We start from the raw sequence: 13,474 nt of genomic DNA on the forward strand, positions 1-13,474 counted from the left end.
AATTAATTAACACCTTGATTTGGGTTTTCGATTTAGATTGTTGCCCTTTAGAATGGCAACATTTGTTGGGTGGGGCTATTGCCTCCATGTATTTTAGCTGGTCATTGCGACCTCTAAATTAAGTAGAAGTTAATGTTTATTTTTTTGTTAACAATGGATTTTATTATACGCAAAAACCTAAGCATATTTACTGATTATATATTGGTATTAATTTAAGTGTCATTGTTGCTGTTGTTGTCGTCGTTTAACTAAATCAATAGTTACTGGGTGTTGAATGGAATCATTATAGAATAACTATCAATACAAATTACAAAAACTAAATAATCGACAAAATGTGTCTAGTAATGTTAGCAAGGTAACAAATATCGAAACGGGCAATGGAATGCAAAAGCAAAACAATCAAATCAATAATTTAAGTTATAAAAGCAAATTGTAGGAATGTGTTATAAGATTTTTTGAAAACATTATAAATGTTTTATCTTGTGGAGAAAAATTATAATTTTTTTAAATATATTTTAGGAAGCTTGTGATATGAATAGAAAACGATACAAATATCCAGAGGTATTTCTTTCGATTTTCTTGACATTTTTTGTACTAAACTACAATTAATTACAAATTATCCTATTTGATAAAGGAAATCATATAATTACTATCTTTATTTAATTATATATTTTTTTAAATTTGTCAAAAAAGTTTTTTCCTTTATACCGATGTGAAACATTTGTGAATTGTATTAAAGGGGTTTCCGAGCCGAATAATCTACCAACTACTAAAGTGATTAGTATGAGGTTTTACGTTTTTTATTTGGGATGACGACTTTTATTTTGCTTTTCAAAATAGTCAGGCTAAATCACATAGTCGTTGTTTTAATATTTAACTAAAACAACTTTGGTTTTTAGTGGCAAAAATTGGCGATGTTTACCAAGGGGTAAGGCAGGGAAGACTATAGTTTCGGATCTCGCAATTGGCACTTGGGTATAAAAAGTTTCTTGTTGAAACCAACAAACAATGGAATTGATGAGGATCTGTGGCGAGATCCGAAACTATAGTCTTCCCTGCCTTTCCCCCTTGGTAAACATCGCCAAATTTTCCCACTAATAAATTAAAGTTGTTTTAATAAAATATTAAAACAACGACTATGGGATTAAGTCTGACTATTTTGAAAAGCAAAACATTATAGTGATATTTTCTCTAGAAGATGCGTATTTAAATGCGAAGGCTGAATTGGGATATTAAATGGTTAAACCTATCGCGGGCTCACAAAAAGTTCATAATTTTGAGCGTATGAACGGACAAAAACATGGATTTGGATTAAAGCTCAAACATCTTGCGGGGGAGTTTTTGCGGATTCTGAAACTACAATGTTCATAGATGAGAAAAATCAAAAAACAAAAAAAATCGCCGGAGTGCTTTTTAAATAATTCGAGATTCAAGTTGACATTTTTAGGGGTTGTTTATGTTTTTGCTATTTTGCTTGGAAACCGCAAGTCCTATCAAAATGGGAATAAAGAAAATGTTGTAGCTATCAAAATTCTCTACCAGATTGACCTTAATGCTATTTTCGTAGGTTTAACAACTTTTGAGATATAGAAGTTGAAATTGGGACACTTCAAATTCAATTCAATTCTGTATCGTCTCCTTATAAAACAATGTCATGACTGCAATTTCCCAACTTAAACTTATATATCTAAAAAAATGGTACAACCTAGGAAAAATTAAATAAGCCAGTCTTGTAGAGAACCTTCACAGCTATAAGATTTTCTCAGGTCCCATGCCGATAAGACTTGCCGTATTGAAGCAAAATCGCGAAACCCTAACAAAAAAACCTAAAAATGCAAACTGAGCTTCTTTATCTCAAAAATGGTACAGGCTGAGAACAAATCATAAACGTCAATCCTGTAGCGAATTTTCACAGCTACAACATTTTCTGTAGCTCCATTTCGATTGGACTTGCGGTTTCCAAGCAAAATCGTGCAAACCTAAAAAACACCTAAAAATGTGAATTTTGGCCGCGATTTATTTAAAAATACCTACAGCGATTTTTTCTTGTTTTTTGATTTTTCCCATCTATGAACATTGCTGTTTCAGAATTCACAAAAACGTCCCCTGTGTAAGCGGTTTTCATTAAAAGTTAGTTAAGGCGCACCCTTCATGACATCATTTTATAAGCGGGCGATACAGTCAGTGCATTGTCCCAATTTGAACTTCAATATCTCAAAAATGGTAAAACCTACGAAAATACCGTAAAGGTGAATCTTGTAGACAATTTTCATAGCTACAACAGTTTCCACAGTCCCATTCTGATAAGATTTGCGGTTTCTAAGCAAAATCGTGAAAACCTAAACAACCCCTAAAATGTCAACTTGAATGGCGATTTATTTAAAAAGCGCTCCGGCGACTTTTTTTGTTTTTGATTTGTTCTCATTGTAGTTTCAGAAGAAAGAAGTGGAACTATAAGCACCAACTTCGAGTTTAATTTAATATTCGGAGAAATATTACGAAATGCAAAATGTGGACCAACGCAGTATTCGCCACTACACTTGCTGGCCGTAGGGTTTTTTTACGGCATTCGGATAATTTTCTCAAGAAGTATGGGCTTGTCACTCAAAAAAACTTCTACCATAGTAACAGGGGCTTTGATTGCAACCTGATGTAAGGAAAATCAACGCGATTCTTGAGTTGGTCCTAAACTGCACTTATCCGACATTTTTTGTGGGAGGTACACAAAGGAGTTGACATATATAGTCCATATTATAAGCTGACCTATGTCTCGTAGAAATATCACGATGTGCAGAGAGTGGACCAAATCGGTTACTGCCTTCGAGAGTTATTGTGCGCATAATTTTTGCAAAAAATGTTAAACTTTTGTGGAGGAGGTACCCGCGATATGGCCCATCGCAAATATTATATATGTATTATTGTTCCACAAACATCCTAGAAGGGAGATAAGTCTCCCCATATCAATGAGTGCACCGCGATTCATATTAGCTCAATGATATGGGACCCACTGTTTATCGCCGAGTCCGAACGGCGTGTCTAAGGCACCACTTCTGTAGAGAAGTTGTACATGGCTGAAGTACTCAGGAAATGCCGCCAAAATTACTGAGGGGTATTCTGCCACCGTTGAATTGATGTTGCCTGGCCGGGAAATCGAACCCACGACCTTTAGCGTGCAAGGCGGGTGTGCGTACCATTGCACCACGGTGGCAACCCATCGCAAATATTACGACTGCCAAATTTTATGATCGAATTGGTTTATCCGTTGGTGAGTTATCGTGCGCTGCATCCACTACACATTAGCAGGTTTTTACAGATATCGGGCAATTTTGCACTGAAAACAGCTAGTACCTCCGTAATGGGGGCAGCGAATACAAGTTGGAGTTCGAAGGCCAAATTTTGGGCTCCGACCATTTTCGCAGGAAGTATGGACTTGTCGCTGAAAAAAAGTGTACCATCGTAATGGGGGCAGAGAATACAAGTTGTTACAACAAAAAAATCAAAACGATTCGAGAAGAGGTCTAAAATTTTACTTTGAAATTTTGTGTGGGAGGTACCCGAAGGAGTGGGCCGATATAGTACATATTCAAGCTTAATCTATGTGTGGTAGAAATATTGCTATGCACAAAGTATGGACCAATCTGGTCCAAATTTTTGCGAAAAATGTTGGAAGTACCCGAGGGTGTGGGCTAATATGGCCCATCTTCGAAATTAAACTAAGTTTGAACAAAATATTACGAAAGTCAAATTTTGAACCAAATAGGTTAATCTGTTATCGTTATTTTGCGCTCCAGCCAGACAGACGAACGGGCATTGCTAAATCGACTCCAAATTGTCTAAAAGGGATTTCGTCCAAACATACTCGCGGTCTAAAAACATTATTTCGCGGTCTAAAAACATTTATTGCTCGTATGAGGGTATAAATACATTGATAATTGCAGGCTTGTCTAGTTAATTATTAGAAGATATCAAAGGAGCATGTTTTGAAATCTCTAGAATATCTGTATACATCATTACCTGAATCAACTCCCAATTCCAGCCATCCCTTTTAGCCATAAGTTTCTAAATATGTTTTACATTTTTCCTTTCTCAAAACAATCCGCAACCCTCCTAATTTTCATGGAAAAGTTCCATGGAATATATTTCAATTAAACACGGAAAATGAGTACATCCTTCCATTAAAATAGAGACATATTTACACAAATCCACTGCTCACAATACACCTTCTTTCAATACAAAAAGTGCAGTTGAAATAGTTTCCCTGCTTTCTTTTTTTCAGCTAAACAAAGCTTTTATTTGGTTTCCCATTTCCTGTGCACAACAACACATTATGCAGCTAATTACTATTTCCGTTTTTTGTATGACAGCCAACAACTGGGAACTAAGAAGCTATGGGTGGATGGCTGGTTGTTGGATATCCTTGCCACAATGGTTTTATTTCCTGCCATTGTAACCTATCTAAGGAAATGTGCAAACAATTTGCATATCAAATTGTGGCCAGTCAACCAAGCCACCCTTGATATGTTGTTTACTTTTTTCCACTAGAAAACCTTCAGAGAATGAGGTCTAGAAGAAGGTGTGTGTGTGTGCGAGGGTGCCCTGAGTGGCTTTATAATGCCCATAAAAACGCAACCATTGCTTACTTAACAAACATAATTCTGGCATAATGCATTTTCAGTTATTGTTGTTGCTGTTATTTTCCTTTTACAATTTCCAACACAAAAAGAAAACACCGGGAATAAAACCAACAAAACTAAAGAGTATAGTGCAAGGATATGCGAAAGAAGGGGCCTGCCTCTGTTTTATTGTTATTGATTGCATTGTGGGAGCCTGAAAAAAATATCCCCCAACATAAAAACAAAAACTATTACAAAAGTTACTAACACAGTTACAATGAATGTAGTATGTGTGTGTGCGTGCCGAGTTTTGTGTCCATGATGAAATGCTTTAAAAACAAAGCGTCTTTTTGGCGTCATTGATGGCGTGCCACACGAACACCAAACAAGGAACCAACGCCAAGCAACACTAGAGCAGTGGGCTTTAATGCTTAATATGACCAAATAGAAAAAAAAACCGGAGTTAATGCTGCAATTTTGCGATTCTTGCAAGTTATACAGTGGGGGCAAATTTTTAAGATAACATAATAATATATTTTTTATCGAGGATTGTATATATGGTGACACAAATAATTTGGTAGGTATAAAACTCCTTTGTCCACATATCGCTGAAAAAGGAACCAGCAGGAGTTACCTTCTGTAAACATTTCCAAACAAACGGTCCTCTTAAACTGCAATTAAGTGAACATTTTGAACTCTTACGACCGAAGATGTTGTCCGTTATAGACCTTCTTCGAAATTGGTGTATGTTGGCAGGAAATTGGCATATACCAAAAATTGTTAGTAAACAAACTTCTGATTCATAGGGAACTTGAAATATTAAATTATGTCAAACTAAGCTTGGAAGAAATTTTTGAAAAAAATGAGAGCTATCTAGCACACTAGCCATTTTAGTATGTGCCGGGACGGTCTTTTGGGGCTTTTGGGTCATAATCTGAGGAAGTACGTAGTTACTCCGGAAAAATTTGTGCCGCTGTTGTATAGACCGCGAAAACAACCCTCTACCAAAAAATTCCGAGACAAGTCTTCAAACTGCACTATTCCCAAATTTTTTACCGAAGGAAGGGACCGATATAGTCCAAATTCTAATCTGATACATGAATGGCTGAAATAATACGATTTGCAAAGTTTTGACTAATCATAAACTCCCTGCGAGAGTTATCTTGCATATTTGCCATTTTATTTGGCGCTGTTAGGGTTATTTTTTATCTCAGGAAGTATGGGGCCGCAAAGACAAATTGCTGAAAAAATTCAAAACAATCCGTTACTTAATTTAAGTCCGAATTTCGTGTGGAAGGTACCCGAAGAAATGGACCGATATAGTTCGTATTCGAACCCAATCTATATCTAGAAAGACTAATACGATGTGCAAAATTTGGACCAACACTCCCTTCGAGAGTTATCGTTCACACCATTTTCCAGAAAAATGTTGAACCTTTGCGGGGGAGTTATCCGAACGAGTAGACCGATATGACCCATATCCGAACTTAAGCGAAGTATTGGTGTGCACGAGAACTTTTGAACAGGATACTGCGTTGCTCCAAATCTTACATATCGTAATATTCCTGGTGTCAGCAGTAACGCAATGGTTCCATTCCCAGGCCAGGCAACATCAAATGTTCAACGGTAACAAAATATCCCTCAGTAATGTTTACGATATTTTCTGAGTATTTCAGCTATTTAAAACTTCTCTACAAGTGGTATCGTAAAACACGGCGTTCGGACTCGGCGATAAAAAGTAGGTCCCATATCACTGAGCTAATATGAATCGGGGTGCACTCATTGATATGAGAGAAGTCTCCCATGTCCCTTTTGGGATGTTTGTGGAACAATTATTAATATTTCTGCGAATCTAAGATAACAGGATAACAGGAACATCCCCTGAAAAGGTCAAAAATTGTCTTTAAAATTGTACGCGTTATATCTCTTGAACAGCACAACCGATTTGGTAAAAACTAAGAATTTCGTAATATTTTGCTCAAACTTAACTTAAGTTCGAAATTGCGCCATATTGGTTTACTCCATAGGGTAGTCCTTTTTACCGAAGGTACTCCTTGCGGTCCTGTTTATTATACCCTCAGCCCTTAGGCTAGAAAAGGTATATACACTTTCATACGGACAAAATGTGCCTCATTTAGACCCCAAGTATGTTTGGACGAATTCCGTTTCAGATAATTTGGAGTCGATTTAGCAATGTCCGTCTGTCTGGCTGGCTGGTGCGCACGATAACTCTCGAACGGAGCAACCGATTCGGTTCAAAATTTAGCTTTCGTAATATCTTGCCCAAACTTAGTTTAAGTTCGAAGATGGGCTATATCGGTCCACTCCTTCCGGTACCTCCCCCACAAAAGTTCGAAAATGTTCGGAAAATTTGTGCGCACGATAACTCTTGAAGGGAGTAACCGATTTGGTTCATACTTCGCTAATCGTGAAATGTCAATCGGTCCACTCCTTCGGGTACCTCCCACACAAAATTTCGGAAAAGTTCAGTTTAGGGCCACCTCTCGAATCGCTTTTATTTTTGTTTTAGCAACTTGCATTCACTGCCCTCCATACGACGGTACAAGTTTCATCAGGGGCAAGTCCATACTTCCTGAGAAAACAGCCTGAAAGTTGCAGAAAAACCCTATGACACCTTGTGTAGTGGTTGGAGCGCAAGATAACTCTCGAACGGATCTGCCGATTCGGTCCAAAATTTGGCCTTCGTAATATTTTATCAAAACATAGTTTAAATCCGAAGATGGGCTATATCGGTTCACTCCTTCAGGTACCTCCCCCACAAAACTTCAAAATGTTCGGACAAATTTTGCTCACATCCTAATAAATATACTAGATATAGATCAAGTTCGAATATGGACTATATTTGTCTACTCCTTCTGGTACCTCTCACACAAAATTTCGGATAAGTTCACTTTAAGACCAGATCTCGAATCACTTTGATTTTTGTTGAAGCGATTTGCATTCGCTACCTCCATTACGACAGTAAAAGTTTTTTCAGGGACAATTCCATATTTCTTGAGAAAACAGCCCGAAAGGTGTAAAAAACCCCTATGTCACCATATGTGGCGGACTGTTCAACCGATTTGGTTCAATATTTGGTCTTCGTCATATTATATCCCAACTTAGTTTCATGGGTAATACCGGTCCACAACTTTCGGTACTTCTATATTTAAAAAATGTCACTAAAATGCTAGGACGATATCACTTGAATGGACGAAATTGGTTGCCCCAATTTGGTCCAAACTTTGGATCTCCAAATATTTTATCAAAATTTAGTTTAACTTCCCTAAGGGTACCTGCCCTACAAAAGTTCAACATTTGTGTCTTAGTGCAGTTAATTCCTAATCCACATTTTTGTCGGCAAGTTCAAATGTCCAAAAAGGGCCAAAATTCTGAAGAAACCTTAAATACATTCGATCTGTCCGGAGGTGAAAGTTTCGCTTCACATTGGCTGAGGGTATATATCTGTCGGCGAAGCCGACTGACACTTTTTTACTTGTTTTTTTTTTATTTATTCCCACTTTAAATATGATACAAAAGCTAAACAGGCCAAATATATATAACGAAAGGAATGACTCCTAAAATAAGATCCACTTCCAAAATGGACTATGTCGGTTCATTCCTTCATGACCTCCTCCGCAACGTTTTAAGCTTTAATCCAAGTTCATTTTTTGCCGGAAAATGCATACCTCCAAAAAGGCCACAAAATTCAAAAATACATATTTTTTGGGGACAAGAATTTTTATTCGAGTATTCGATCTGTCCATACGTGAAAGTTTCATTACACTCAAGCTGAGGCAAAGCCGACTGATATTTTTTTACTTGTTGCGGGAAAATTTTATATTTTATGTGGGAGTTACCCGAATGAGTGGAATTGTCCATATTCCAACCTGATCAACCAACCTGGAAGAAATATTACGATGTGCAAATTCGATTAGTCCCCCCGAGAGTTATTATGTTCACCATTTTTGCGAAAATATTGAATTTTCTCTAAAAGGTTATATGACTGATGTTCTGATTGAAAATTTAGTTGTTTTCCTCGACTATTTTCCTTCTCAACGAAGGAGCAGCTAAATATACCACAATATTTGAAGTATGCTCAGTATAAGTATTTCATCAAATGACAGATGATTTTCCGATTACAAATATTCTTCTTCACAATTTGTTGTTTTTCCGACAATGTGATTGCGCTCAGCAACCACAGCCAGAGATTGTTAATTGTAATTTCGACTGGCTTGTACATTTAACTGTCTGTTTGCCTCTTAGCCACCCTCTTTTCGGCACAAATAGTGGCTAACGATGACATATTGTACTAAATATACAGACCGACATACATATATAGATAGACATTTCAACAACAATAATGTCGGCTCAAAACGAAAGACGAAGACGGACAAATACATGACTCATAAAGGCGATTGGGCTTTCTGCTTTTGTTTTTGTTGTCTACAAAAACAAATAGGGTCGGATGAGATGAAAAGACACAATAAAATAAATTCTATATTTTCATTCACAAAACTGTTTAAAGAGAGAGAAACGTGCAGTTCTATAAAATTTTCATCACGAGATTACAACGAGAGAGTTGGAAAAGAAAAAAACACATTTTTTGGGAGAGAACTATGAATTGTGATAATTTGTAAAGAAAATTTAGAGAGAGATAAATAGAGCTTATTCTCAGTTCAAGTCACGTGAATAAATAAAACTTTTAAATAAAAGAGACAAACTGTTACACTGAGAGATGAAAAGCTGAAAAGCTCTGTATTTATCTACAATTGATTATCAACAAAGGGGAAATGTATCAATCAAGTGTGGATAAAAATATGCATTCATTCAATTGTATTTCTCTTTTACTATATATCGTAGCTCTCTCATTGAATTTTTCCAATATGCACATTTTTATTTGCTCATCATTATTATCTTTTTTTATTTCACATTACGTTTTCTATCGTTTTCCACATACTGTTCGCTGGCTCGCTCGCTCACTTACTCGTTCGCTGATAAGAACTTGTCAACTTGATATTAATTTGTTCATTGTTGTTGTTGTTGACGTAAAGTTTTTTCCGTCTTTTGTTTTTTGTTACCACCAAAAATCAGGTCAATGATATAAAACCTTATGACAGAAGAAAAAAAGAAGAAGACCACTGGAAAATAAATAACGTAAGCAGGCAGGCAGAGAGTAGTTAAATACCAAAAATTGTAAACAAAAATGTTCAACGTCTTTGGTATTTACACTTAATTTGGTAAGAAGAAACGTTTTTCGAAAACGTAATGAAGTGGGTGGTTGTTGGGTGGATAAATGGGTGTTGGTGGAAATAGTCGTCAGTCGGTGTTGCTACAGGTTGATGAAACACGTCACCACCAACCCAGCCAAGATATATTGCACGTGTGGCCGGTCGTCTTATCACTTAACAAACAAACAAACAAGCAAGCGACGACTTCTGCTGACAACATAATCATATTAATTTTGTTGTTGGTACACAGAAAATTACGTATGTACATGCCTATGAAGCAGAAGACATGTTTGTATATTTTTGGTACGTGGCTATATAATGCTGCACTTTGTATGTATAGATGGGTGTACGCATGGATGGCGGCACAGCAACATTTCGTAAATACCCATGTATCACATGACACATTTGATTTGACGTTAAATCGTAGGATAGCTTTATTGAAGATTTTGATAAAGCAAAATTGCTGCGTTTTTGGCGGGAATATCCAATATTGGCCCCCCTTAAATTACTGTTATATTTACAATAATCTTTGGACGTGATAACATGAAAAATGAAATGATAACAATTTCAATATCCAAAAGCAAAAGGGTCTGACTACGCTGGGTTAATGTTACTGATGTCAATACAAATATTATTGTCGCAAAAGTCGACTTGGCAATGCCCTATAGAAATTACACAAAAGGATATACATTCGGGTTATTCGTTGGTGACCCTATAAAGTATATATTCTTGATCAGCAAAAAGTTCTATGTCAATATAACCCACGGTGCTCTTGAATCAAATTTAAATGGAAAGTGCTTACAGCTGGGAAGTTTTTGCGGATTCTGAAACTATAATATGCATAGATAAGATAAATAAAAAAAAAAATCGCCGTAGCTCTTTTTAAATAAATCGCGATTATAGTTGACATTTTTAGGGGTTGTTTAGGTTTCTACGATTTTGCTTAGAAACCGCAAGTCCTATCAAAATGAGGCTGCAGAAAATGTTGTAGCTTATAAATTCTCTGCAAGATTGACCTTTACGGTATTTTCGTAGGTTTTACCATTTTTGAGATATTGAAATTCAAATTGGGACAATGCACTAACTGTATCGCCCCCTTATAAAATAATGTCATGAAGGGCGGGCCTTAACTAACTTTTAATGAAATCCGCTTACACAGGGGAAGTTTTTGTGAGTTCTGAAACAGCAATGTTCATAGATGAGAAAAATGCAAAAACAAGAAAAAATCGCTGCAGAGATTTTTAAATAAATCGCGATCAAAATTCACATTTTTAGGTGTTTTTTAGGTTTCCACGATTTTGCTTGGAAACCGCAAGTCCAATCGAAATGGAGCTAAAGAAAATGTTGTAGCTGAGAGAATTCTCTATAGGATTATCGTTTACGATTTATTCTCAGGCTGTACCATTTTTGAGATAAAGAAGCTCAGTTTACATTTTTAGGTTTTTTTGTTAGGGTTTCCCGATTTTGCTTCAATACGGCAAGTGACCTGAGAAAATCTTATAGCTGTGACAATTCTCTACAAGACTGGCTTATGTAATTTTTCTAGGTTGTACCATTTTTGTAGATATATAAGTTTAAGTTCGAAAATTGTAGTCATGACATTGTTTTATAAGGAGACGATACAGAATTGAATTGAATTTGAATTGTCCCAATTTCAGCTTCTATACCTCAAAAGTTGTAAAACCTACGAAAATATGATTATGGTCTATCGTGTAGATAATTTTGATAGCTACACATTTTCTTTATTCCCATTTTGATAGGATTTGCGGTTTCCAAGCAAAATCGCAAAAACCTAAACAACCCCTAAAAATGTCAACTTGAATCGCGATTTATTTAAAAAGCGCTCCGGAGATTTTTTTGTTTTTTGATTTTTTTCATTTATGAACATTGTAGTTTCAGAATCCGCAAAAACTTCCCAGGTGTAAGAATCTTTCATTTAAATTTGATTCAAGAGCACCATGGACGTCAATATATCCCCCATAGAATGTACATGCCGATTTTCGGTATTTGGAAGGCTGTGGCCCCAATATAACCCCGAAATGGCTGAAATTTGGTACTTAGTAATCGCTGGGGGTATAAAACTTTCCACTTCAAATTTGTCGGTATAGGTATACGCCTTCTTATAGCCACCATTGAATGCTACTTCCAGATTTTCGGTTATTTGGAGGTTTTAGCATCATTATCACACCAAACTGACTGAAATTTGGTATTTAGTCTCAGTTGGGGGTATACAAATTTCCACCTCAAATTTGTCAGCATATGTCTCCGTCTTCAGATAACATCTATAGAACGGTACCTTCCGTTTTTCGGTACTTTTGGGGTTTAAGCCCCAATATCCCACAAAATGGCTGAAATTTGGAGATATGAAACTTTCCAACCACCCATATAAAAAAATATCCCACCGAAATGTCAGAAATTTGGTATTTAGTCTTCGTTGGGGGTATACAAATTTCCACCTAAAATTTATCGGTATAAATCTCCGTCTTTATATAGCCCCCATAGAACGGTACCTTCCGATTTTAGGTATTTTGAAGGTTTTAGCCCCAATATCACTGTGCAACATTTTTAAGGTGATCTTGTGCAAACAATTCGAACTGAGGATTTTTTGAAAGTACAGACCCAAACGACAAGAAACCCTAGTTGGGTTTTGTTGTGTCAGATCCAGCTCGGATATTATGGCCCCATCTAAACATTGTTAAATATTGAGTTTTTAAAGAAATTCGGGGCTATATCTCTGAAACCAATGCGAATCTTCTTCTGATCTCTGAAGCAAATTTGTAGAAAAGGACAAGAATAAAATATTTGGAGAAATAGTGAACTCGGAAAACTACATTTATTGCCTCAAATTTCAAAATATATGCAAAAATTCCACAATTTTTATACATTTCGCACTGTATCTCCAAAACCGTTAACTTTAATACACAACTCTTCAGAACATGTCATTGTTGTAAAATGCCTCTATGCCTTTGTTTTCAGTACATTTTTCAACGACGATTTAATAAAAATGTCAATAATGTAGTGAAATCCGAAATGCGAGAATAAACTGTTGGTGTGAACTGTGTTTGAAATACGTGCTGTAAAAGATATGATGCAAAATACGGCTGAAACTACATGAAGTAATCATTTTAGAGTTTCAGAATGTTCTAAAGAATTGTTGAGAACTTTATTTGGAAGATTTTTGCAAAAGGTTACTTGGTTCAACTCCCAATAGTTTAGCCGATACTGACCAGATTTTCAGCAATTATGTAACATTTTCTATATTTTATAGATTTTGATGCCCTAGATGGAGTTTTTCTTATGTGGTTTTTTCAAAAGATAAGTTCTACTAGTTTAGGGCTACAATATTGCTAAAGACAGCAAGGCCAAATTCCTATTCGTTTCTGAGATAAAGGCCTGATAAATGCAAAAAAGTGTAGATTTAGCCCGGTTTAGATGAGGTCATAAAATCCGAACTGGATCTGACAGGACAAAACCCTACTAGGGTTTTTGTAGTCTAAATATCTACTTTCAAAAAATGCACACTAGAAGTTGTTTGCATTTTCAGTGTTACATAGTGTATCCCACCGAAATGGCTGAAATTTGGTTTGGTCCTCATAAAACGGTACTTCCCGATTTTCTGTATTTTGAAGG

At 36.2% G+C, this 13,474-nt stretch overlaps 1 protein-coding gene across 48 annotated transcripts in view; it reads right to left on the reverse strand.

Moving 5' to 3' along the window:
• Positions 1–13,474, reverse strand: part of LOC141390114 (very long chain fatty acid elongase AAEL008004) — a 150,309-nt gene that overhangs the window by 82,373 nt on the left and 54,462 nt on the right. The window lies entirely within an intron of this gene.

The sequence above is a fragment of the Musca autumnalis genome, unplaced genomic scaffold, assembly GCF_047663935.1.
Source record: "Musca autumnalis isolate F117 unplaced genomic scaffold, ASM4766393v1 scaffold_1, whole genome shotgun sequence".
Classification (NCBI taxonomy): Eukaryota; Metazoa; Arthropoda; class Insecta; order Diptera; family Muscidae; genus Musca; species Musca autumnalis.